Here is a 26,644-nt window from a genome sequence, read left to right as displayed (position 1 = left end):
TTTTAAAAAGACCGTTCATTTTACTATGTTGTTTTACACAAATGCTTTCAACTTATGATGGGGTTATGCCCCAATAAATCCATTGTAAGTTGAAAATATAAGAAGTAAAAAATGCATTTAAGATACCTAAACCTACCAAATGTCGTAGCTTAGCAATATAAGAAATTGTAGTGCACTGTTGTGGACAGTGTTGCAAGACAGTATTGACTGTTTACACTCATGATCCTGTGGCTAAGTGAGGGCTGCAGCTCACTGTTACTGCCCAGCACCTCAAAAGCTACCTCAGGAAAAGATCAAAATTCCAGACTTTGGGGTATGGTTTCTATTTAATAAATGGTCATTTTCACACCATTATAAAGCTCAAAAAATTATAAGTTAAATCATAGCAAGCTGGGTACTCTCTTTACTTGTAATTTTGTATTCTGCTTCTAAGAAGGACAACAAGCTTTTTTAATACTCAGCTTTCTCAAAACCTGGAACTTCCTCTATTGACTCAGATTTCATTTATACATAAGAAAATAGGCATGATTTGGGGGTATGGACTCTTCCTTTGACTGTCATACCTTATCTTAGAATTCATGGCCTACCTCTGACTCTCTGTTCTGAGCTTCTCATATATATGCACTTTATGGAACCTCTCTGCCAGTATATTTCCTTTAAATAATGCTATAATTATGTGCAAAAAAAAAAGGTAGGCAAAGATCAGTTGCTGTTGAAATAAAGGAAAATACCTTGGCAGGTTGTCATACTGGAGCTGAGTCCTACAATCAAATGAGTATTTATACTTGCAGAACACAAAGCAAATAACAAAAGAGCAAAGAAATATGGGATATGTCCTTCGTCCATTTATACATTGAGGTTGCTATCTTTTTATTTCTGGTTTGCATGTTTGCTTATATTGTTAGATATTTAATCATTTTTCCTTAGGCATTGCTTATAATCACCTTTCCTGTTACCTGTATATTCATTTATCCATGGTGGTTGTCTTTATACAAAAATCCCTTACTGTATTTTTTAAATAAAAGTATAGGAAGCAAATGGAGCCCATTCATGGGGCCTTAGAATAAGTGGTTGTATAAGAATGTACACTGCGGAGCCATTACCCACCTATCTTGACTGGAAAAATTCTAGTAAGATAATTCTAGTTCAGGACCATCTTCCTCATTTTTTATTGTCAGATCTGACAGTTCTCAAGTTATAGACTGCCATTCAACCAGGCTTTGATTGGACCAGTCCATGGAAGGGATATTATCAGAGTAGGTTCACTTACCCTTCCTTAAGCCACCACTGCATTTGGTGCAGAGCTGGAGAGCCCAGATATTTGCTGAGTTCTGTGCCAGGCCAAGTTAATTGAAGTGATGATTTTCCTAAAATTATTGAATCTGACATTTCTGGATTTCCTAAACCCATATAGCTCAGAAACACATTTTATTAATATGATACAAATTAAAATTCATGAATCTGAGTAGCATTTTTTTATATACTTTAATACTCTGTTTAAAAAGCAGACTGGGTGAATGTATCATTATTGTTTTGTCAAACATATTGCATTTTCCATAACTGTTTACTGCCCAGCTTTCTATTTAAAAAGGAGTGTTCTATTATCACCAAACTACTAGGTACAACTTTAGGGTAATTGATAATAAATTTTGACCATAGAGATCTCAAAGTTGAATCTTTCCCTATGTCAAAAGGATCAAGATGGTTCAACAAAGTGTTATATGGGAAAAAACAGTCACATTTATTCCTCATGCATTTAATTATGTTTTTAAAAAGTGTGAATGTGGGGACTGGGGTTGTGGCTCAGCAGTAGAGCACTCGCTTAACACATGGGAGGTTCTGGGCTCAACCTCAGCACCACATAAAAATAAGTAAACTAAAAAAAAAGTGTGGATGTGAAAAATAAAATTATTTTCTTCCTATCATAAACTCAAAAGTCTAAATTAATTGATTTTTTGCTTTCTCTGAAGACAAGAAAGATAAGACAATGAGGAATAGATGATAAATACTTGGGAAAAGGCCATAAAGAGGCTAGATTACAACCTAGATTGTAATTGGATGTAATGAATACACATTAATGGAATTCCCTTGACTTGTAGTCACTATTAGCAAAACAATACACTTAGTGTGATAATAAATGACTAAATAAATTCAATAGAAATGTAAGGCTAGTATTACATGTTAACCAATTCAAAACAATATTAATGCTCTTTCAGTGATGTGCCTCAATCACACTGCAATATATCATTAAGAATACCATGTAGATATGCAAATTAATGTTTAAAAAGTTTAATTATTTTAAAGTTATACAAATAGTTACAGACAAAGCCAGAATATTACCTAATTAAGGCTCATTTTATTATACTGTATTGTCTCTAAAGTTACAGATTCGAGATTGTAGTTATTTTTTTCTTTCTTTATTGGAGGTAGAGAAAAATTATGATTCAGAACAGTCATTCCAGGTTTACTGAAGTAAGTCTAAGGAAATGTTTCTATTTTAAAAAGAAGTATCCTCTCTAACAATGTATTTATAAGAAATTTATAATATTAACCAATGGTTCATCAAAATTCCTATATCAGATTTGTTATGAAAATATTAAACAAATGCAATGGATATAAAGAATAAAATATTTGGACATTGCAGAAGTGTAATTATATTTTAATTTGACTTCTGATTCAGATATAATTTTTCCTTAAAAGATTAAATTTAAAACAGCTTTAGCCTTATACTGTTTTACCAGGAAAGCTTCTTGCTCTTTGCCTTTGAAAATCAATAAAGAATAATCATGGCATTAATTTGATTTTCAATTTGCACTATCTGTTTCAACTATAGGCATGATTTTATTAAAGAAATAATGCTTGAACATGAGCCATCAGCATGTTACCTATTTTTATGTTGTTTCCTAAAGGGAAATCAAATTAGCATGTCCAGTTTTTATGTTCTTTCTCCAAAAGCTACATGTATTTTTGAAAAGCAGTTATTTTCAAACAGGTCCACAAAAGCCAGACATTAAGAAACAGCATCCTAGAAACAACTACTAATGTTGAGAACACATTCCTAAAACCTGTCTGTCTCAGTTCTCATATATCCCATGAAGAATGACACAGTGGCTCAAGGAGACCCTACGAGTTTTTGTTTTGTTTTGTTTTGTTTTGTTTTTTCCCCAGAATCAGTTAGAGATTTTCTTACTAACTGTACCCTGGTGCAGAGAAAAAAGTCTGAAACAAGTTAAGTAATCTAAGTTAAGGCTGCCTAAGCACTTGTTTGAGGCTTTGGAAACTGGCTGAAGCTACTGTCAATCCTTGCCAAAATCACTGACATAGTCAGTCTTCTTTGAAGTAGCAATAGAATGCTTGGGTTTAACTAGACAACCATAAGCAAAGTGTGAAAAATATATATTCAAGAAAACTTTAGATATAGCTCAAATAACAAGCAGTTTTTCCTGCCAAAAATTCATTTGTAAGTTGATTTTGTGAGTCTGAATCCATTTCTCTAAATAGATGGTAGTGAGTACTACATCAAAATTCTTCCACACAAGCCAAATTCTGTTCTTAAAAATACATGAAATATAGTATTAATGCATTTTATCTATCAGATATTTTTAAATGGTGACATTCAAAGTACTGATGCCAAGAACATGCCCCACTTCTGAGGCAATAAGAAACTGCAGGTCCTTTTAAAAGGACACACCTTTCAAAAGCTTAATAAAATTGGTTTCCTTTATAACAATAGAAGCCCTTCCTAAGATTTTTATAAGATAGTTTAGAATATCTGGGGTACTCTCAGTTGATAGGATTATTTATGGTCCCTAAGAGTATTATTATTTTACTGATATTTCTCTCAGTTGTTATAAATAGTTATTCCCTATTTGATGTTTCTTTTGGGTGAGGCTTGGTTTGGTGTTTTTTTTTTTATTGGTTGTTCAAAACATTACAAAGCTCTTGACATATCATATCTCAAACATTAGTTTCAAGTGAGTTTTGAACTCCCATTTTTACCCCAAATACAGATTGCAGAATCACATCGGTTTGGTGTTTTTGTTGTTGTTGTTTTTACAATGGCATTAAGTACTGCTTGGGGAGCTCTTGTGTTTTTTAAAGTTTTATACATTTAGATATGTTTCTTAAGATTTTTACAATTGTGAAGAAAAATAAAACATCTGACCAAATGTGTTTTATGAGTCTCAAAAAAAAATTGAAGAAGCTTTGTTCTCCATGCATTCACATGATTCAGTAAAATCATTGTTATGTAGATATCTAAGTAGACAAATTGTAGAAAGAAAACAAATAAATTAGAGTAAATCGTTTCATATCATACAGGTAAAAATCATTCCCTTTAGTTGTTAAATTTGAGGGAGAAATGAAACTTTCTCTCCTTCCTACCTTCTTTCTTCCCTCCTCAATTTACATGTTATGGTTTAGATATGTGGTGTCCCTCCAAACTCATGTGAGACAATGCAAAAAGATTTAGAGGTGGAATGGTTGGGTTGTGAGTCTTAACCCAATCAGTGCATTAGTATCACCCTCCCACCAAGCCATTAACTGGGTGGTAACTGCTGGCAGGCAGGATGTGGCTGGAGGAGGGGACTTTGGCATTGTGGCTTTGGTTTTTATTTTGTAATTAGAAGGGCTCTCTCTCTGCTTTCTGGTGTCATGTTCCCAGCTGCTTTCCTCTGCCATACCTTTCTGCCATGATGTTCTGCATTGCCTCAAGCCCAGAGAAATGGAGCTGGCCTTCTATGGGCTGAGAACCCTGAAACTGTGAGCCTCAAAATAAGCATTTTCCCTTTCATTGTTCTTGTCAGGTCTTTTGGTCATAGCAGTGAAGAGGCTGACTAAAACACTCTCCTTCCTTCCTTCCTTCCTTCATCCCTTCCTCCTTCTGTCCTCACTTCTCAGCCTTCTCCCTTCCCCATTCTCCCAATCGTGCTTTATTCTCCTTTTGCAAACTGTCATTCCACAAAAAAAATGATTTACATGTTCCAGGCACTGTACTCAATTTAGAGAAGTAGTGGTGAGCCAGAGAAATGCTGTTCCATCATGTGAGCAGACAGACACAATTTTATTAGAGTCCAATGATAAAAATCTGCAACCAATGTGATCCTGTAATCTGTACACATGGAAAAATGAGAATTCACACCCCATTTGAATCAAATGTATGTCAAGATCATTGTATTGTCTTGAGCAACTAATAAAAAAATATAACAAAAAAGAAAATGATATTTGAGGAAGTGTATTTAGAGAAAATCAATTATTGCATTCTTCAGGGTATAATTTTGACTTAAAAATTGTTTTATGATCATGTAACCAATACAATTATATGCATTAATATAAAAAAATTGTGAACTGCCTAAACTAAGTTTCTGACTATAGGAGTATACTTAGGAAATGAGCAATTTATCATTTTTCAGAGAAAGTAGGAAATCCACTTAAAATTGATCTCAACTTTATATGCTAGTATAAACCCTTATATTTCCCCAAGAATTCCACTTAAGAAAATCTGCAGAGGAAACAAAAGCTGTGGTTTAGAAATCAGGATTGACAGGAAGTTGAAAATTTAGGACTCCTAGAAAAGACTTCTCTTAATCAACTCTGCCTCTCAGGAGACCTTTCAGTTTTTCCCTGTTCACAGATGTTCATTGTAGGAAGGATAAAATGAGAGGTGAGGAAGATGGGCTCTAATCTCATACTAGTGGTTGTTATGCTGCCAGGAGTGCTGCACGTATCTTTACTCTTCCTTCTTCTTTACTTTGCACACATCTGATGCCTAAACTCTTTTTCTTTAGTTTTCTGCCTCTGTTAATCCAGGTTCCTGAACCTGGATATCAGTTGCTTTATTCCTCAAGCTATGGCTGGATTTATTTTCTTCTTACAATAGGCATGGTTTTCTCCATCACTGTCCTTCCTTTAGGGGAAAAAAAAAAGAAATCTGAATATGACCCAGCTGCCTTGTTAAAATCTTCACTAGTTTCTGCTCTCACTTGACATTGCCAGCTGCCCTCCTATATAAAACAGATTTTATGCCTGCATCTTTTCATTTCTGGCACCTCAGGATCCAGAATCTGCCATGCCCATAGATCGGTTACCGACTGCCAACTGTCCCTTGTGCCAGCTGGTCTTCCTGTGGATGTTTAAATTTTCAGAGTTCTCTATATTCCTGCCCTTCACCTCTAAGCCCGATTTGAGTGACTCTTTTACCCACTGAATGGTAGTGTCCCTGAAGTCAGGCCTGTTTCCTTTCCAGCCACCACTGAATCCCTATTGTTCAATACATTTTTTGAATAAATGATTTCCTAGGTCTCTCATGTTTATAAAATTTTTTGATCTCTCACATGCATATAGTTATGTGTTTAAATTTTGGTTACATTATGTGTTTAAAACTAGTTACATTTCATAACACTTTGCATTTCATAGTTATGTATTAGATTCAATAAGTTTATAAATCACCATTTCCAAATGAGAAATAATACTAAATTTTTTTTATGACCTACTGTGTCAACATAGCATCCAAATAGTTCTAAAGAGATGTGGCTCCTTAAAAACAAAACCACTATGAATTCTGATGAATTTCACAGCTTCCTTAATAACACACTTTCACTGAAGTCTCCCACATTGTTTACTTTGAATGAGATTCGTCATGTATTTTCAGTGGCACAATATCATTGCTAGGGTGATAAAACCTATGTGGAGGGGAGAAGTTTTAATCTATTTATGTATAAAGGATGCATTTGCATACATTACAGCACTGGCATTAAATGAGGAAAGAAATGTCTAAGTTTCCATGTGAGCCAGATACAATGGTACATACCTGTAAATCCAGTGACTTGGGAGACTGAAGCAAGAAGATTCCAAGTTCTAGCCTACTTCAGCAATTTAGCAAGTCTGTCTTAAACAAATAAATGGAGATTGTTTCACTGGTTAAATAGCCCTGGATCCAATCCCCAGTACAAAAACAAAAATATCCATGTGAGACAATTACATAAAATATTACGAACAACTATAAATAAAAGTAAGACAGAGCTTTATCTTTGCTTTAGAGAGGGCATCAAAATCAACAGACAAAGCTTTCCAAAGGGTTGACTTCTAGAAGAAGTGGCATATACTGAGAAAACTATAAAGGACAGTCTGAAAAATGACATAGTAGACAGAGTGATATACTCAAGAGAATTTCTGAATTGTAAGCTTCTTTCAAACATGACCTTTCATTTCAACTTATTATTTTCTAATTATCTTTTTATCTTTTAACTACATTTTCAATTGATTCCATTAACATATACACGCAGCCTTTTGACAGTAATGCCAGATTACTTTTTAAAACTATAGTTCTGTAGTTTATTTCGGTTTCAAGCAGAAAAATTCAATTCAAAGAGATACAGCTATTGTCTCATGACTCACAAAATTTAGTCACAGCTACTTCTAATAGCAAACTGTTTTCTCCAGAAATAAAGCATTTCAATTAGAGCCAAATGTCCACAAGTCTCCAGGGTTCTAATACTCTAAAAACAGTGCTACTCTTCACAATACATTGTAATGACAGCCAGGACTCTAACATTTGAAAACATTTTCTTTGGGTTAATGATTTACACTAGCTTCACTGTCCCTAACCATCCCATCCATTGCAATGACTTTTTCTATTTTGCCAACTAAATCAACACACTTCATTACCCATAGTACCAGAATTCTGAAACACTAAAATATTACATCTATTTCTTTGACATACCTATTATCTGTCAAAGACAGTCAATTAAATGGCATCTAAAAACCTCATTGACCAGCTCTTTTGATAATATTTGACAACCATTAAAATTCCTTTATTTCTAATTTTCTCACTTTCATTTTGTAGTACTGAATTTTCACATTCCTGTTTTAACCAATCTGAGTGCTTATATGAATTCTCTGCTTTCAAGCCTTCTGTTACAACCCCTTTTACATTTTGTTTATGTTATTGCTGCTGTTGTTTATAGACATTCTTATTAATTTCTATGATTTTATTTGCCAAACTATATTAGCATGCAAGGTATTAGGTACAGAAGATAAAATAGATATAATCCTGGCTCCTAGAATCTCTGATAACATTCTTCCAAAATTTCATACATATATTTCCAGTGTTATTTTAGAGCTCTTGATGCTTAAACACTGTGAATATCTCAGACTTATAATTTATAAAATGAATCCTTTGTATTTGTTGTTTTTAGATATACATGACAGTAGGGTGCATTTTGACATACTATACATACATGGAGTGCAGTCCATTCCAATTAGGATCCCATTCTTCTGGTTGTACATAATGTATAATGTGGGGTTATACTGGTCATACATTCATATATGAGCAAAGGAAAGTTATGCCTGATTTATTCTACTGTCTTTCCCATTCCCACTTCCTTCACTTCATTCCCTGTTGTATAATCCAGTGAACTTCTATACTTCCCCTACCTTACCCTCCCTTGTTATGTGTTAGTATCTGCATATCAGAGAGAGCATTCAGCCTTTGGTTTTGGGGGATTAGCTTATTCACTCAGTATGAAAGCCTCCAGTTACATCCATTTACCAGCAAATGCTATAATTTCATTTTTCTGTATGGCTGAGTAATATTCCATTGTGTATATATGCCACATTTTCTTTATCCATTCATCTGTTAAAGGAAACCTAGTTTAGTTCTATAGTTTGTCTATTGTGAATTGAACTGCTATAAACATTAATGTGGCTAATTTAGAACAACTAGAGAGAGTAGGAACATACCTCAACATCGTAAAAGCTATATATGCTAAACCTGAGGCCAACATCATTCTAAATGAAGAAACATCAAAAGCATTCCCTCTAAAAACTAGAACAGGGATGACCTCTTTTGACACTCCAATTCAACCGTCTTTGAAACCCTAGCCAGAACAATTTGACAAAAGAAAGAAATTAAAAGGACATAAACTCTTTTTTGACCCTAAAACCTACTTTTCTTCCCATTTGCTTTAGCTTGGTAATGGCATAATATCTAACATTAAAACAAACAAACAAATCTACACAGTTAACTTTCTTTCTGGCTTCTTCGTCAAACTTCAAATACAATCAGAGAACAAATATAATTTGCATACACATCTTTTAATTCAAGACCTTAATAATGAAACCATTATTAAGAAACTTATTAATTTTAATTTCAAATCTGGTTTCTCCACTTAAAACTTTAGTGATCTTAAACAGAACAAATTAAAACCATGTATTTTGATTCCTTCATTGACATGATGGGAATAACCTCTAATAAGAGTGTTGTAAGAACTATTTATACAGTTTCATTTTTTCCTTTTCCCCTAATTTTTTTTCTTTTGTGGTGTCACTGAGGTAGATCACATACTTATCTGTGTCATCTGGCACAGTCTTACATGCCTCTATTCTCTGTTAATATTTATATCAGTTCCATAATGTTATTAAGTTGATTATTTTCTCCTGGAGGCCTTTCAGAATTATCAATTAACCACAATAAAATGTTGTTCTCCCTGGGAATACATCACATCATTTGCCCTGGGATATAAGCAACCTTCCTCATTCAGGTCCACTTTACCTGCACTCCTGTGGTGGGTATGACCTCAACTGCTGTATGGAACACGGTCCTGCTGTTTCCTGATGTGATTTTAGATACCAACATCTTGTCACTGCATATGACTTTCATATTATGACACATCTAGGAGAAAATGCTATTTTGCTCAATAATTGAGAAGTTATGTACTATCTTTCAGTGACATCTTGTGATTTCTTCCCAATTTAACAAGACATGGCATTTTTTTTTTTTTCTTTCAAGTATGTCGTTTCATACCAAGTCTCATTTATTTGCTTGGCTTGTACTATCATATTAACAGAGCTCATTTTCCAATCTTCACGTGTCTTTAAATTCTAAGTCAAGTTACTTGTTATCACCAGTAATTTGATGGAAATATAAGTTGTTTCATAGATGAATACAAGAGGTTTGGAAAAATATAAAAATGCCTGGTAATCAAATTATCATCATCTCCTGGAGAGGTTTTCTTCAATTGCCTAACAAGATTCTCAAGAAGTGTTTTATTAAATGGACTCCAGGAGGTAAATGCTCATTTCCAACATTTTGCAGAATAAAATTTTGTCCCTTTATACTTCATTTTGGTTTTACATAAGCACATAATATTATTTTGCTGTGAAAAGAGTTTTCAAGTTATAATTTTAAGAATAATATTCCCTCAAATGACAAGGAGCACCCAGCATAGCTGTCCTGAGCCCTGCTGCCTTTGCTTTCTCCCGATGTTTCTGGAAATGTCAGGCTCAAATGACAGGGCCACTGAGAAGAACTTCATTGAGGAGCAATTCAATGAGGAAAATGTGATTTTAACACTGGTCCCAGTTACAGAGGAACAAGAATATCCAATGGAAACAAGTGTTTCTTCATCTGCAGAAATCAAACACAAAGTCTGCCTTCATCAAACAAAACCTAATTTTAAAATAGCATCCCTTCCCTTGCTGACCATTTTGCCTCCAATTAATAAGGTTTCTCAGGATACTTTGCGAAACTGGTGCCAACAATTTAATTTCAGTACTGATGGCCAGAATATAGAGGTTTATTTGAGACTACAGAACCATGCATACCCTGAACAGAAATATGATATTCCTGAAACATCTCTGGAGGTCAGATTGAAGCCAGTTTCTAGGAAATGGAAGGCAGTGGCCAATACAGCAGGGCTTCAGGAAAGTCGTAATAAGGTTAAAAGAGAGGAAGAGACTAACATGGTTGAAGAGGTAAATTCAGCTCAGGAGTCCATATTGGCATCTTGGGCAAGGATTGCTGCCAGAGGCACTCAGTGCAAGGCTGTGAATCCGTGTCCCATCCCCACTTCCACTTTTTGCTGCAAACTTCTGGTGTCAGGTGGTGTGTGGTCCGTGGCCAATCTCTTTCTGCAGAAACAGCGGGCTGGGTTCGCCTGCAGTTCCATGCAGGTCAGACTTGGGTCCCTGACACTCCCAAGAGGATGATTTCCCTCTTCCTGTTGCCAGCCTGTATTTTTCCACCCTTGGGACTAGAAGATAATATGTTATGCCCTGAATGTGTAAAAAGGAATAAGAAGATGATGAAAGGATTAATTATAACAAGAGAGAAAAATCAATGCACTGTAGGAGACCAAAAGGTGCCACCTTAAGCAATGTTAAAGTACTATTTTGATCTGAAGGCAATTGAGAAGAAACAGACAAAAAGTTTTCTGCTTTCCCACTATTGGCCCCAAAACAGGACATAAATTTGCAAATATTCCTCTTCCCTCCCAGGACAAGTGGTGGAGAACCCATAGGTAAATCATCACACAGACTGATGATTGCTGGGCTGGTTCCTGACCGTCTTTCATTTTCAGTGTCTCCTGATCATTTGTGTCAGACTAAAGTATTAACTATACTTTTTTTTTTTTTTAAGCAGAGCTAGGTTTATGGGAAAACTGAGCAAAAGAGTTCTTTTATACTTCTCCATTTGATGCATTTAATATTAATCTTGTGTGTGTGTACTAAAGATTGAACCCAAGGACACTCTATGACTAGGTTATAACATTAAACCCCTGCCTCTTTTTTTGTTTGTTTGTTTATATTTTGGCACTGGGGATTTAACCACTGAGTCACATCCCCAGCCCTTTTAATTTTGAGACAAGTTCCCCCATAGACTTGCTTAGGGTCCCGCTAAGTTGCTGAGGCTGGCTTTGAACTTGCAAGCCTCCTGAATCATAGAATTATAGGCATGCACCACTACTACTGGCAAAACTAGCTCCTTTTTATTTTTATTTTTATTTTAAGATAGGGTCTCACTAAATTGCTGAGACTGCCCTTGATCATGCAATCCTGCCTCAGCCTCCTCTCAGTAGCTGAGATATAGGTGTGCATTATCGCACCTGACTTTAATACTCCCAGGTCCTATTAGTGTGGTACGTTCCTTCATTGATGAGTCAGTATTGGTACATTATTAATTTTGGTGGGGGGTGGGATACCAGAGATTGAACTCTGGGGCACTCAACCACTAAGCCACACCCCAGCCCTATTTTTGTATTTTATTTAGAGACAGGGTCTCATGAGTTGCTTAGCACCCTACTAAATTGCTGAGACTGACTTTGAGATCCTCCTGCTTCTGTCTCTTGAGCCACTGGTATTACAGGCATGTGCCACCAAGCCCAGATTATTATTAATTATTAACTACCTATTATTACTAACTAAAATGAATTATTATCTTTATGTGGCACTGAGGGCCTCATGTGTAGTCAAGCACTCCACCACTGAGCTCAACCCCAGTTGTATATTTGGTTTCATGCTTTTTGTTGAACATTTTGATCCGTGTGTGTGTGTGTGTGTGTGTGTGTGTGTGTGAGAGTGTATCTGTGTGTGTGTGTGTATGCATGTGTGTGTGTTACTGGGGATTGAACCCAGGTAAACACTACTACTAATCTATATCCATAGCCCATTTTATTTTTTTATTTTGGTATAGGGTCTCTCTAAATTGCTGAGGCTGGTTGGGTGTTGGAGATACACATTTGTAATCCCAGAGACTTGAGAGGCTAGGTCAAGAGGATTGCAAGTTTGAGGTCAGTCTCAACAGCTTAGCAAGACCCTGTCTAAAAATAAAAAGACTGGGGGTGTGGCACAGTGGTAAAGCATTCCTAGTACTCACTCCCCCCCAAAAAGGTTGCCAAAGCCAGTTTTGGATTTGCAATCCTCTTGCCTCAGTTTCCCAAGTAGTTGGAATTATGGCCCCCACCACACTGGCCACTGACTAAGGTTTGATGTGGATCTAACATTCTGCATGATAATTCATGAATTGCTTCACGGCCCTAATGCTCCATCCCTCAGTTTTACCAGTTTTTTTCCTCCTGCCGAAACTATAAATCAGAACTTTTTACTGTCATTGTAACTTTGCCCTTTCTAGGATGCTTTATATTTAGAATCATACACATGTATTTTAAAATAGTCTGAAATATATATTTAAGGTCAAAAAGAATTATATTCCCTCAAATGATAAAGCAAAATGTAAATCTGTGTTTTTTTACTATATTCACCTAGTTGTTTACAATATGATTTTAAACTCTAATTTCCATTTTCTTTTAAACATTCTATTCTTCAAATAGATCAATGTACTCATAAAACTGAAAAAATATCCTGACCTTTATTACACTTTTTCTTTGTTTCTGTCACTACTCTTTTCATTCAGCTAAAATTTAATTCAGAGTTCTATTTTTTTTTCTGTCTCTTTATCGTACTCTGTAACCCTTACTTTGCACTATCAGCTTCTAATATAAATTTTTATTGGTTTTATATGTGTTGCTTCTTTTACTAAATTGAAGACTTCCTGGGATAGTAAACTTCTCATATCCTTTTTGAAATCCTCTTAAAATTATAAAAAACTTTTGTATTCTAAATGTTGTACGTTACTATATTTTAAAATTTTTCATTTGTAAGATGGTTATAATTTTTGATAAAATTTATTTATATCTTTAAGAAATTCTTTATTTCTAGCATAGCTCTTGACTATCAAAACTACTTTATCTGACATTAAGAGCCATGCTAGTTCTCTATTTTTGTTTGTATAGGAAGTAATTTTCTATTATTTTACTTTCAACTTGTCACATTCCATAATTTAGAGTTTGTGTCTTCTAAAAGTAAAATAATTAATACTTATTTTTTTTAATCCAGCCCGATAACTCGATCTTTTCATAGAAAAGTGTCTGCTTGAACTTAATGTTAAGTGTCTATATGCCTGGATTTAAATCTTCCACATTAGTATATGTGTTCCATTTTTCTCAGCCATTCTCTTGTTTCTTCTAGCTTCTTTTCTGTTTGATCAAATGCCTTTTTTATATTTCAGTTTATCCCAAAGATGAATTTTTCATCTTTCATTTTTAGATATTAAACACTGTTTAGAGATTCCTATTGAGTTTTAACGCTTTCCATTTTATTTTTAAATATTATCAGACTAACCTTATAGTAGTAGAGTTCCATTTTGTCTCTACATGCACTGTAGCTCTTATTTATCACTATATATATGTACACATATATATGCACAATATTTATCACCATATGTATACATGTAGAATAATCTTATGAGAAATATACACATGTGCAATGATCTTATGAAAAATTATCATTTTTCCTTAAAAATCATTAGTGAAATATATATAATTGCATGTGCATACACAGATGTATACATAAATTTGTATATATTAATGACACTTAATAATTATTTTTACTTCTCTAGCAGCCCCAAATTGTCATGTGTAGTCATTTCATTCATTTTGAAGAACTTTCACTATTTCTTGTAGAGCATGTCTGCTGAGGCTGAATTTTCTGATTTTGTCTTTACAAAGCTGTTACTTTGTCTTCATATCTACATGGTGCTTTAACTGAAAGAGAATTGTGAGGTTGATGGGCTTATCTCGCCCCTACTTTTGCTTTGTAAAAGCTTTCCTTTATCTTGGAGCATTATTTCTATTGAGAAGCAGCTATTATTTTTATGGTTGTTTCCTACTGTGCTGTGTGCCTTGCCCTGAACTCTGATTATCTTGAAAGTTTTCTGTATCTTCAGTTTTTAGCAGTGTAACTGAAGTACCCAGATCTGATTTTCACTGCATTTTTCTCACTTGAAATATTTTAATCTTCTTAGGACTCAATAATATGTTTCATGTACTTTGGAGGATTTCTAGCCATCATCCTTAAAATAATTTCCTGCTCCATTTTCTCTCTTGTCTCCACCTTGTACTCCAATAATTACACACACACACACACACACGCATACACACTCAAGATTATTTCATATATTTGACAATCTGTTAGGATTTTTCATTTTTTATTGTTAATTTTACATGCCTTCAATTTCAATGATCTTTGGACTCCTCTGTTGAGCCCAATACAAGATCAAAAGACTACTTGAAGATCATTTAGTGAATTCTTATTTTTTACAGTGCATTTATGTATCTATTTTAACATTTTCCTTTTGCTTTTCTATGGTTTCCATGTTTCTAATAAAATTGTTCATCTCTTTCTGTATATTGTGTATCTTTCAGCCCTATAATTAATATAGTTAAAGTTCTTGCCACAAAACTATATTGGGGCCCTCTGTAGGTTTATATTTTCCGTTTATTTTCTTCATCTTAGTTTCCATTGTTTTGCTTTTTCATGGAACTTACATTGTTTCTTGTGTGTTGCACGTTGCATGTAGAATAACAGTAGAAACTAGAATAGACAAGGAAGAGCACACCCTTGCCTCTGACAGGCTTATAGAATGACTATACTTTTCTATAGTTGACTGAATCTATGTGTTGCCACAACTTTTGATAAATTAAATTTAATGTTTGTTTCAAATATTAGATAGGGATGATTCATCTTTTAGCAGAAAATCCCCTGGAGATCACTTTGTGTTAATATAGCAGAACTCAGCTTTCAGAAGGTTGGAGAAATTCTTTTAGCCTTTTATCCCTTCTCCAGTTTCTGCACCTTAGCTAATGTCTCCATTTTGCTGACCTGTGCTAGTATCCAGATGCATAGGGAAAAGGTGCAGGCAATGGCGCACTGCTCTGTGGTTAAGGGTTCACAGGATTCCTCTTCTCCACTATTTTGCCCATGGAAATAGCTATGTGCCTTTTGTGTCTTGGAGTGTCTTAGATTCACTTTTTCATCATCAACCTTCCAATGAGTTTAAAATTAGTTATGATTTGATATGATTTTATTTATTTCATTTATTTTCACTTTTGTTTTTATCGGTTTTGTAGAGGGCGGCTGTCTCTTGTCACTTTTCATAACTCTAACAGAGGGGTAGTTGCCCCTTTTTATATCTCTTCATTTTCTACCAGTGTACTTTAGGAATACATAGTATTTTATAAACATTTATCAATTGAAAATTTTATTTTCATGTCGGAGACATTAAACTTCTTACTAGAAAAGAAATAATCAATCATGAATTTCTAAGGGACATATCTCTGGTATCACACTGAAATGTCCTTCAGGTTCTCCTTAGTGGCCACTAACTATTCAAACTCATGGAACAGGCAGTCTATAGATTCATATTTGGCTATAGATTCTCTTAGAGAATTTAAGTCAGAAAATATTATTTTCCAGTGTGTTACTAATGCATATTTTACTTCTATGAGTGTCTTTGTGTCATAAAGAAATTATTCATTTTCATTGTTCAGACTAAGGAATAGAAACAAATGATGGGCAAAGGAAGGTAAAAGATACATTAATCTGAAAACCTGGCGCTCAAGTTTCTCATGCCTTTCATCTCCACGCTAGTTCTCTCTTCCAGATCTGTCTCTCTTAAATTTCGCAGAAATCTACAAATCTTCACTCATAATCTTAAAGTTACTAGAAATTAACCCACTTATAAAAACTGTCCACTAATACAGGTACTTTTAGAGTAGATTGAGCAAAGGGAGGTACAAAGCCTGTTGCATAGGATATTTTTCCAGCATTATCTGTGATCCAATAATGAAGAAGGCTTCAACCTAGGGATCATGAGAATTGCCAGACCAGCATAAACCATCCTGTGACCACCCAACCAACACCATCCTCACATCATTTCCCAGGCCCACTCCTCCTCAAGTCTCCTTTAGAAGAAAAGTCTGAGACCCCAAAGGTACATCTTACTCTTGAGATAGCCCCCCTTCTCCCTTAAATGTGTCTTCCTTGCTTTCCTAAATAAACATCTGTGCCTGGATATATGACACATGTTGAAATTCTTTTCTGTCACATACATTAAGGACCCTTTGGTCCTGAGTTGAGGTCCCCCACTCTGAGGCCTTCTTGACAAGACGAGATGTCTTGATGAGGACATGAAAGGAAACTAACAGTGGGGAGATGAGGAAGTCACCCTTGGTTAACACTCATTCCTTGCAGGAACTAATATCTCTTATTATTACTTGATGAGCATGGTTCTCAGGTTTCAGCAAAGGTCAGGCCAATTACAACTGTCACTGTAAACAGGAATGCCCCAAACTATGGTTTCCTACCGGTATTTGTAACTCACATATCCCAAGTGCAAATTACCCAACGATGGTCTATATTTACCATAAACTTGTATAAGTTTACCAGAGAAAAGAAACAGGAAGTTGACTAAATTTTAATCCAGAATTTCACATTCTGATTTAAAAGTGTTTGTGCTTGCACTATTTCAACATTGAAAATTTCAAACTCCTCAATTGTGTTTTTGCAGAGGATTTTATGAATTCATCGTAGTTAAAATAACATTTTTTTTTGTGAGTACACTAAATTTTTACTTTACTTGAATGCCACTTGACATGAAAAGAGTAATTTATTAAAGCTATCAATTAAATTTAAAGTCATGGGCTTAAAAATGTAAAAGAAATCAGGCAGCCATATTTAATTGTATTATAATCATCTTAAAAAAGAAAAGAAAATCTAAGTTATAACCTATTTTCCAGTGTGCATTTTGATATAACTTCTACATATTGTGTATAATATGTTATTCATGTGAAAGATGTTATTCTCATGTAAATGTCAAAAGATGCAATTAGGAAGTAGGAATTTTATTATACCCACTTTAGAAATAAGGAATCTGAGCCTTAGAAATGTTCACTAATCAGCTTTCACTCACCAAACCAATGAATTTGCAAAGCTATATTTAATCCAGATCATTTCATAACTCCAATCTGAGAAGTCACAACATGCCTTGGGAATAAACCTGTGGTATTTACTGAATAGTTCTAAATACTTATACTTTATCCATATGAATCCTAGCCCTTTATAAGATAGCAACATATTAAATATTTTTTTAAATTGATTTTTAGTTAACTATATATAGTCTGTGCAAAATACTTCAGAAGGAAACTAATGTATTGTTGTTGCATATAGATCCATCCGATAAACTGATTTATTGTCACCTTATTATAAAATATTCTTTTTAAAATTGCATACTTAAAACAAAGGTTTATTTTAAGTTATAGTAACATTAACTCAGAGGATACAAAATGGAAACTGATTTCTCTTGGGTTTGTTTTCAAATGTAAAATTTGTTTTTATTTTTTTAAAACTTACTAGTCAATGGATAATGGGCACTCAAATGTGATATTCAGGATAGAGGAATTTTGATATCTTCTCAGATGCCTTTGACTGCAAGATAAGAAAACCCCAATTCCACTGGCCAACGTAATAAGGAAGAATTCATTCTTATGCAATCAGTTTCAAAGAGAAGTGAGCTTTAAAACTGGTTAATCTAGCAATGCAACAATATCATCATGGTCCAAATTATTGCCATCTTGCCTTCCTGCCACCTTCAGGTATCAGATTTGTCCTTAACACTGGCTACTACTATAATCACAGATCACAGATGAACTAACAGGAATAAGGTACATGTGCATAACACAATGTACATTTAAAAAAAATAGGGACTGTTTCTTCCATATTGAACCTTGTAAGAACAAAGAAAAAATTCTGAGCAATTATTCAGTAGACCCTTCTAGTTATCTTTTTGGCCCAGGGTCACCTTATTTCTTCATACCAGACAAATCATTTGCAATAGGAATTTCACAAAGATGAGCTTTTTAGACTATTGGTGATTTAACCATCAAACTTGGAATTGAATTCATTCTTTGAGTAATAAATATAAAAGGGAGAGGGGAAATTTCAAGCTCAGTTGATACTGCAAACATGGAGATAATATCTGTTGGGAAGTAGTATTTGCTGTTCAGTGCTTTGTTTGTTGTTCATTAGTCTGCAAAGAAACTTTGAAAATATCCTGCATAATTAAAAATATGTCATTTTTAGGGGTTTTAGGAACTATAAAGATTTTTACTTTTCCCCCCAAAGTTAGTTATAACAATGCTATCTGTGAAGAAATAAGATTTTTAAATGTCAGCAGGGACTACTGTCTCAGTTTCTAGTTTTAGTAGCAATTATGAATTTTCAGTGTAAGAATAGTGAGTTTTCAGTTTGAACACTAACTTAATTTGGGACTTGGAGTTTACATAGCAAGCAATTTTTTGAAAGGCACATGAATTATATGCTTATAGAAATTGCTCAACATAAACTGTTTGGAGGACAATTATGATGACTTCTATATTTTCCTTATAACTGGGAACACACTTTATTATTTAGAAAATATTTCCTTTGTGATATCTTGAATTTTTTCTAAACAGTACATGAGAATAAAATATTTAGAAATCAAAGTAGATACTGAGGAAGCAGGAATCCAAAAAATGTTGATAAGAAGATGTAAGATTTGGAGCAATCTCACTGATTCTCAGGGAGGTTTGTCCATCTGTCAAATGATTGTAAGAGATGCTCAGTATTGTGTAAATCAACCCATTAATTATAAATCTAGTTATAGACCAATAATTACATAAAATTCTTTCCTTATTCTGTATGCTGAGCATTTTCATTATAATGTGTCTTGATATAGATTGTTGTAATTTTTTATAATAACGTATTTATAAAGGGTAAGGTTGAGAGAAACTAACAAATTTTGTGAAGCACTTTTCCTTCTGTAAACTTGGAAAGGTACGAGGTGAAAGAAGAGTGAGCCATTATGAAAAACTTGTAGGAGAAAGTGAACTAACTGAAGCAATTCCCACCAAAAACATGTAGAAAACAACTCACAGTCTAATAGAATCTTATAGGGAGTAATAAAACACCTCACTCTACTCTCGCATATTCTAAGTTCGTCTCTTTGGTGTCCCTTCTGATGGAACACTACAAGAAACCACGTAACAAGGGGACTTATCATGCAGCCTACAGCATATGTCTCACTAAATGGTGAAAAATAGAGAAAGAAGCAAATATGGCAGCCATTGGTTACCATGAGGCTACTGAGTATTAGACAGGTGTCTAGTCTGAATTGAGGTATGCTATGTATTAAACAGACGTTGGATTTCAAAGAATTACTAGGACAAAGAAAATGAAAACGAAATATCTTACTAACAATTGTTAGTATTTTAAAAGTGTTTTAACAGTACTGGGCACATTCTAACCACCTGATAACAAATGGCTATTATTATGATTCATTAAAATAACCAGCATCAAGCTGTTTCATAATGAGATAGGTAGAGGGAGCATCGGAAGAATAGATGAACTCTAAATAGGGCAAAGGGGTGAGAGAGGAAGGAAGAGGGCATAGAGTTAGAAATGATGGTGGAATATGATGGGCGTCATTATCCAAAGTACATGTATGAAGACATAAATGGTGTGAATATACTTTGTATACAACCAGAGATATGAAAACTTGTGCTCTATATATGTAATATGAATTGTAACTCATTCTGCTGTCATATATAACAAATCAGAATAAAAAATAAATTAAAAAATAAAATAAAATAAAACATATAATGACTTAATGAGTGCCATAGTACACCATGTGAAGGGAAAGAATTATTTGGCAGTTATACTTTAACATTTTTAATCTATAAAATAGAGATGTTAAAATTCCCATTTTATAGAATATCAGCTATTATTTTATCATAATCTTCATCATCATTTCCCTCATAATCCCCTGACAAGAAAAATCCTCCTTATATTATAGAGGGGCTGCACTGGTACTGCTGCCCTACATAAACTATCATGACTTTTATCTAAGAAAGTTGTGCATTAGATGTATATTAGTGTCCATTGTCATTGTGTACTCAGTCTTAGAGTTATGTGCATTGCATGAGAGTAAAGAGAAAAGATATCTCCCAAGAATATCCATATCAGGCATTCTCAGGACAACACAGAGGGTAGGAATTTGGAAAGAAATAGGAGAAAGTAATGAAGGATTGGAAATTCATCTCGACAAAATAAGGAAATTTTAAGTCAAATTTAAAATGAAATTAATCAACAGAAGATTAGGGGAGTGGCCTATTGGAGATATGAAGAGAGAAAATATAAGAGATTTTGTGACATTACTGGCAGAGTGATAAGGCAGAAAATAAACACAAGTCTATACATAGACATTTATACTATACTTTGTAATTCTAAAGTACTTTCTAAGATTTAAAAACGGTGTTTGATGTCTTGTAGAATTAGATGTAGTATTAAATGTGCATTTTCTAAGTCTTTTCTTAAAGGAAATGGCTTTTCTAAATGCTTCATGCAAAAATTAAGCATAATTACACAAAAGAGGCACAATTTACTTCCGTATTATTCAGCTAAATACTTAAAAGTGATGTGCAGGAAGTTACAATATTTCAGAATTAGAATTCTTAGTGAGGGAAAGATTCTGAAGCTAAAAGTGTTAAAGTGGCAGGCACCTGAAGAAATAGATATGTTTGGTACGCAACCCATGAATTATTGCTCATGTGCATTGAATTTCACTTCTCATGAAATGGATTTTACTAAGAGAAGTTATTGGAATGCCTCTATGGAAGATTATTTGAAGAGCCATGTGCCCTGCAAATCCCATGTAATAAGGTACTTGGTTAAAGTTTTGAAAAAATGCAGGATGTAAAAGAGTGCAATGGTCTTATGAACCATGACTGAAAATGGATGGCCAGTGGCCTTTGGTGCAAGGAGAAAGTACCTATCTTCAAACACTACCTCTCAATTGTACTGGTGCTGAAAAGGACCATTCTACACAAGTGTAAGAAGGAAATGCCAGCTTAAGAAATCTGAAGAGTCAAACGACTGGTATAATTTAAGACTAGAATATGGGATTTAGAGGGTTAGCAAGAAATTAATAGAAGGAAAATTTTAGGAAAGGTTTAGATTGACAGAAATACCAATAATTATATCTGGTTCCTAATTAGCAGAAATAATCTATGCGCTATTGTACTCATGGGTGTTCCCTCCACGATGAACTTATTTTTATTTTTACTTGGAAAGAAAATTTTAAAATGTTGACAGTATATTACTTTTACTCAATCATCTAGGCACTGTCCAACATTATTTACTTGATATGTACTAGACAAGTTAAAACAATTATTTAGAAGTAATAATCCAATTTTTATCTCAATTTTACTTGAGTATAGTAAAGTCTTCCCATCCAGGTAGTAAAGTTCCAGAAACATAATTATTGAGTTCTCCTACAGGCCTAAGTTTTTTAAAAAAAGGCTTCTTGGTGACTACAACAATAAAATGACAAACTTTGTTTGTCATACAAAGCATATAAGCATATTAGAACCTTCTCTTAGTCCTCTCGGGGGAGTTCCTGGTAAATGATCTAGGAGGAGGACTTGAGTCCAGCGCTCACAATCATGCTTCCTCTCACCCTAGCCTGCAGTCCTTAAACTTTCTACACCTCCACACCTTCTACTCTTACTTGATTTAGGATTTTATAAAGAGTAACTCCTCTGATAGGTACTTCCTAGTTGAAGCCTTCCTATCAATTCTCCGAAAACACTCCAATTTAGTGTGACCAGAAAAAGGATATAAACCCAGTGACTGCAGGAAACACTTGACATTTATCTCCCATGTGTGAGTAGGAAAATGTACTCAGGAAAACTCTTTAAGACTTTATGTTCAAAATGGGATAGGGAAAGTAGAATAGGCTTTTCTGATGTCTGAAGAAGATGAATGGGACAACACTCTCTTAAAAGGGCAATATTCAAGAACAAAAAATACATTTGGACTTAATGTAATATTAGAACACATGGAAATTATTGAAAAAAACCTTTTTCAATAATTTAATTTACTATTAATTACTGAGCCACATCCTCAGTGCTTTTTATTTTTTCATTTTCAGACAAGGTCTTGCTAAGTTGCTTAGGGCCTTGCTAAGTTCCTGAGGCTGGTTTTGAACCTGTGGTCCTACTGTCTCAGCCTCCCAAGTTGCTGGGATAACAAGTATGTGCCACTGTGCCTGGTTAAAAACTACTTTTTGATAGGAAGTAATCAAGTAGAAACGGGTATCCTAGGGAACCATGGGAGTCATGATATGTGAATTCATAAATATCAATTTGAAAGGAAAAATCATTATAGACTAATGTTTTTGCGAGTGTACTATCACGGAGGATTTTAAATTTCTTTAAAATTATATTGGTTACAAATATTGCTTTAGTTTTTGAAATATAAGCTGTATACTGTTGGGGGGGGGAACCCTTCAGATTAAAAGACATTACATAGAAATGGAAGATGGTTACAAATGTGTCCCTGAAGGATTTTATTCAACCACTGACTTGGTTTCCTCTTTTGTTTCTGATATTTTAACAATAAAGAAAAGAGAGAGAGAAAGAGAGAAATATGGTAGTTTCTATTTACTATTTTTCCATTACTCATTATTAACCTTTGAAACATTTAATAGGTGATTCTCCCTAAATTTCATGAAAATCTGATGCAGAATAAATTAAAACATATATTCTGTATCTTCTAAATTCAGTAATTTTTCTAAAATATCTGAAGATAGCAAAACCTCTCTATGAAAATCTTAAGACTGTGGTTCTCTTTGTTTATTTCTTCCTTCCCTCCAAGAACCTGGACATCTGTTAAGCTTTCCTTAAAATGTTCAGCATGATCCAGCCAGCCCAGACTCTACTTCTTGCTCACAAATGTGATTGGGAGACAGTTACTATAATTGTCATCTCTTCATTCTTTCATTGAGAAAAATGTTTTTTTTTTCATTCATAATTTTCACCTGCTTTTACAAGTTTACCTGACTCCAATATTCTATTTATTTGAATACCCATTTCTTGCTTATCTGGTTATTTTATTTCATGAATTCTCAGATATATATTATATTTTAGAAACATCTTTTGAAAAAGATGAAATTAAAATGTGTGTAATTGGAGTCATCATTTATAGATATGCAAATTACACACTAAAGTATTTCATAACCAGTATAGAGTGATCCTGCCTTGGAGAGGAATAAAAAAAATGTTCACACAGTTTAACATGTTGGATTTTAATATTTGTTCAAGTATCTTAAAGCTATTATTTAATATTTTCTTGGAATTACTGTAACCCCAATTTTGAGCCCTTATCCTGTCAGATGGGTGAGATGTTCAATCTTCTACCCCAGCTTCAATTCAAAATTCCAGTATTCTACAAGGAGTCATGGTATCAGGAAGAAATTTGGTGACCACTTTGAAGAAGAACCAATAGCTCCACTTTTCTGTACTTAGATGCTTACTGTGCAGTCTGCAAAACCCTCTAGTCTAAAAGCACCATTGCTGCTAGGTCAGCTTCTGACCTCTGTGACTGCCATCTAACCTCTGAATGCACATGACAGCAGAAGCTCCCTTCCAATCCTTATCAACCTGAAGTATGAGGCACACTCTGTTTCATCACCCTGAACCCACCATTCAACTTTTGACTTCTTTTTAATCTCTGTAAATTCCATCCCTTCCCTACTCATTTTGCTCTCAAACACATTCCCAGAATAATCTCACATTAAGTTTGGACCCTGAACAAAATCAGAAAGAAAGCTAGCAAGCAACTACTACTTTTTGCCCTACAAATCATACTTCAAGCAAGGAAATATGAGAGGCCTACATAGCTACTTAGAATTAATGACAAGTGGTAGGGAATGTATGGAAGGAGAATTATAAACATATGCCTTTCCCCAACATGCAAACAAATATGTTAGGTTTCAAAGGGATTTCAGTAGACATTTTTCTTCAGGTTCAAGCCTTCAAACAGGTAAATATTAAAAATAAGTGTATAGGTACAATGAGACAAAATAGTTTCATGTAATATATGACTTACCTGAGGTCAAATGGGGAGCAATGGGGAGCAGACTGGTCTTGCCTTCATGAATATTATACTTCAGTGGAAGATACACATGAAGACCCTTGAAAAGGTCAAGAACAGTGTGAAAAAAATATTTTTAGTGCAAAGTCATGGATTCTGGTTTGGACTATATATTAGTTTTCCTTTGCTTATAGACAAATTATTGCAAACTTTATGACTTAAAACAATATACATTTTTCATCCTAAAGTTCTGTAGGTTAGAAGCCAAGCACAAGTTATACTGGGCTGAAATCAAGGGATCAGCAAGTTGAATTCCTTTCTGAGGCTCAGAGGATAATTTGTTTCTTTGCACTTTTAGAGGACAATGTAATTCCTTGGCTAGAGACCCTATGCCTCCACCTGCACAGCCAGCAATACTGCATCTCTCTGGCCATTCTTTCATATCACAGCTTCCTCTAACCACAATTAGAAAAGATCTCCAACTTTTAAAGATTTATTATATCAGGCCTACCAGTGAAGCCTAGAGAAGCTGGGAGTGATCCTCCATCTGAATGTCCTTAGCATAATCATATCTGAAAAATCCCTGTACCGTGGGAAGTAACATGCTTACAGCTCTCAGGAGAGGAGTTATGTATATCTTTTAATGAGTTGAGTTTAAATTATCTTTGAGACATTGCATTATTCCCAGTGTTTCTGAACTACAATTTTAAAATCTTGCTCCCTGTACTAAGAAAGAAGTATGGCAATCTTCTCCCTGAGTAAAGTTTTCAGAATGGCTTCTTGGAGTCATTTCATTTGTTTTAAACTCTGGATATAGGACTATAGATCAAAAAAGAGAAAATTCATTTCCTAGATTACACTAAATATTTAGATTATGAGATAAAAGATGAGACAATTGATTGGCTGAATAAGTATCAGAATGAAAGTAGATATAGACCATTTTAAATTAGCATTTTTTGTTGTTGTTTAAGTTTTATGGAATCAAAGCCAAAGTTTGTCAAATACTAATATTAATGCCCTATAAATCTAACTTTAGTTTTAACCATACTATATGTAATACAGTGGAATTTCAAAATAGAGCTTGCTATGGAGTGCTTATTGCTAGATTAAAATTACATGCAATTCAGGGAAGAGTTAGCAATAACAGTCCGTCAGCTGGTAACTTCTGTTTTTAATGTTTTTCATATTTTATCTTTTTATTTATTCCAGTGTTATATGGCTTTGATCATTAGCTATTCTATATATGTTCACTTACTTTATTATGATTTTTATATTTTTAAATTTTTATATTTTTTTACCATTTCTTTAAATATTTAATGTAATTTTTAAATTTCATAAAAATTGTGCATACTTATGAGGTATCTACCATGTGATGTTTTGATATGTGTATACTTTGTCTAATGTATGAATAAGGGGGGGACTAACCTATCTCCTTAAATATTGATCATTCCTTTGTGATGAGAACATCAAAACCATATTACTCTAGCTTTTATACATAGTACATTATTGTTATCTATAGTCACTCTATAGTCACTATACAGTAGCCCATCAGCACTTATTTCTCCTATTTAACTATAATCTAATGACTGCTGATCAACCTTCCCTTGTCTCTCTGCTCCACGGACACATATACTTTCTGTTATCCGTTAACCACTACCCTACTCTCAACTTCTGTGAGACCAATTTTTACAGATTCTCCATGAGTGAGATCACATGGTTTTTGTTGTTGTGTGCCTGGCTTATTTCATACAAAACCTAAATTCTAGCAATGTTGTCACAATTTATAGCATTTCATCATTTTTTTATGGCTGAATAATATTACATTGTATATGGGTACCATATTTTCTTTATCCATTCATCTGTTGGACCCTTGAGTTTGCATTTTTTGCCTATGATGAATGATATTATACTAAATGTGAGCACGCAGATGTCTCCTCAACATACATACAAAATTTCATTTTCTTTGCATACATGCTACATAGTAGTTGGATTTCTGGATCATATGATAATTGTATTTTTAATTTTTGAGAAAATTCTATACTGTTGTCACCTGAAATGTGTA

General features: G+C 34.1%; 1 pseudogene; it reads left to right on the top strand.

The window, feature by feature from the left end:
* The first annotated feature begins 10,272 nt into the window (after positions 1–10,272).
* LOC144377642 (developmental pluripotency-associated protein 2 pseudogene) lies at positions 10,273–11,150 on the top strand (annotated as a pseudogene).
* The last annotated feature ends 15,494 nt before the right edge of the window (positions 11,151–26,644 follow it).

Source organism: Ictidomys tridecemlineatus, chromosome 5 (assembly GCF_052094955.1).
Source record: "Ictidomys tridecemlineatus isolate mIctTri1 chromosome 5, mIctTri1.hap1, whole genome shotgun sequence".
In the NCBI taxonomy this organism is placed as follows: Eukaryota; Metazoa; Chordata; class Mammalia; order Rodentia; family Sciuridae; genus Ictidomys; species Ictidomys tridecemlineatus.
Note: the sequence above shows the minus strand (reverse complement) of the source record. Positions and strands in the feature narration are given on the sequence as shown.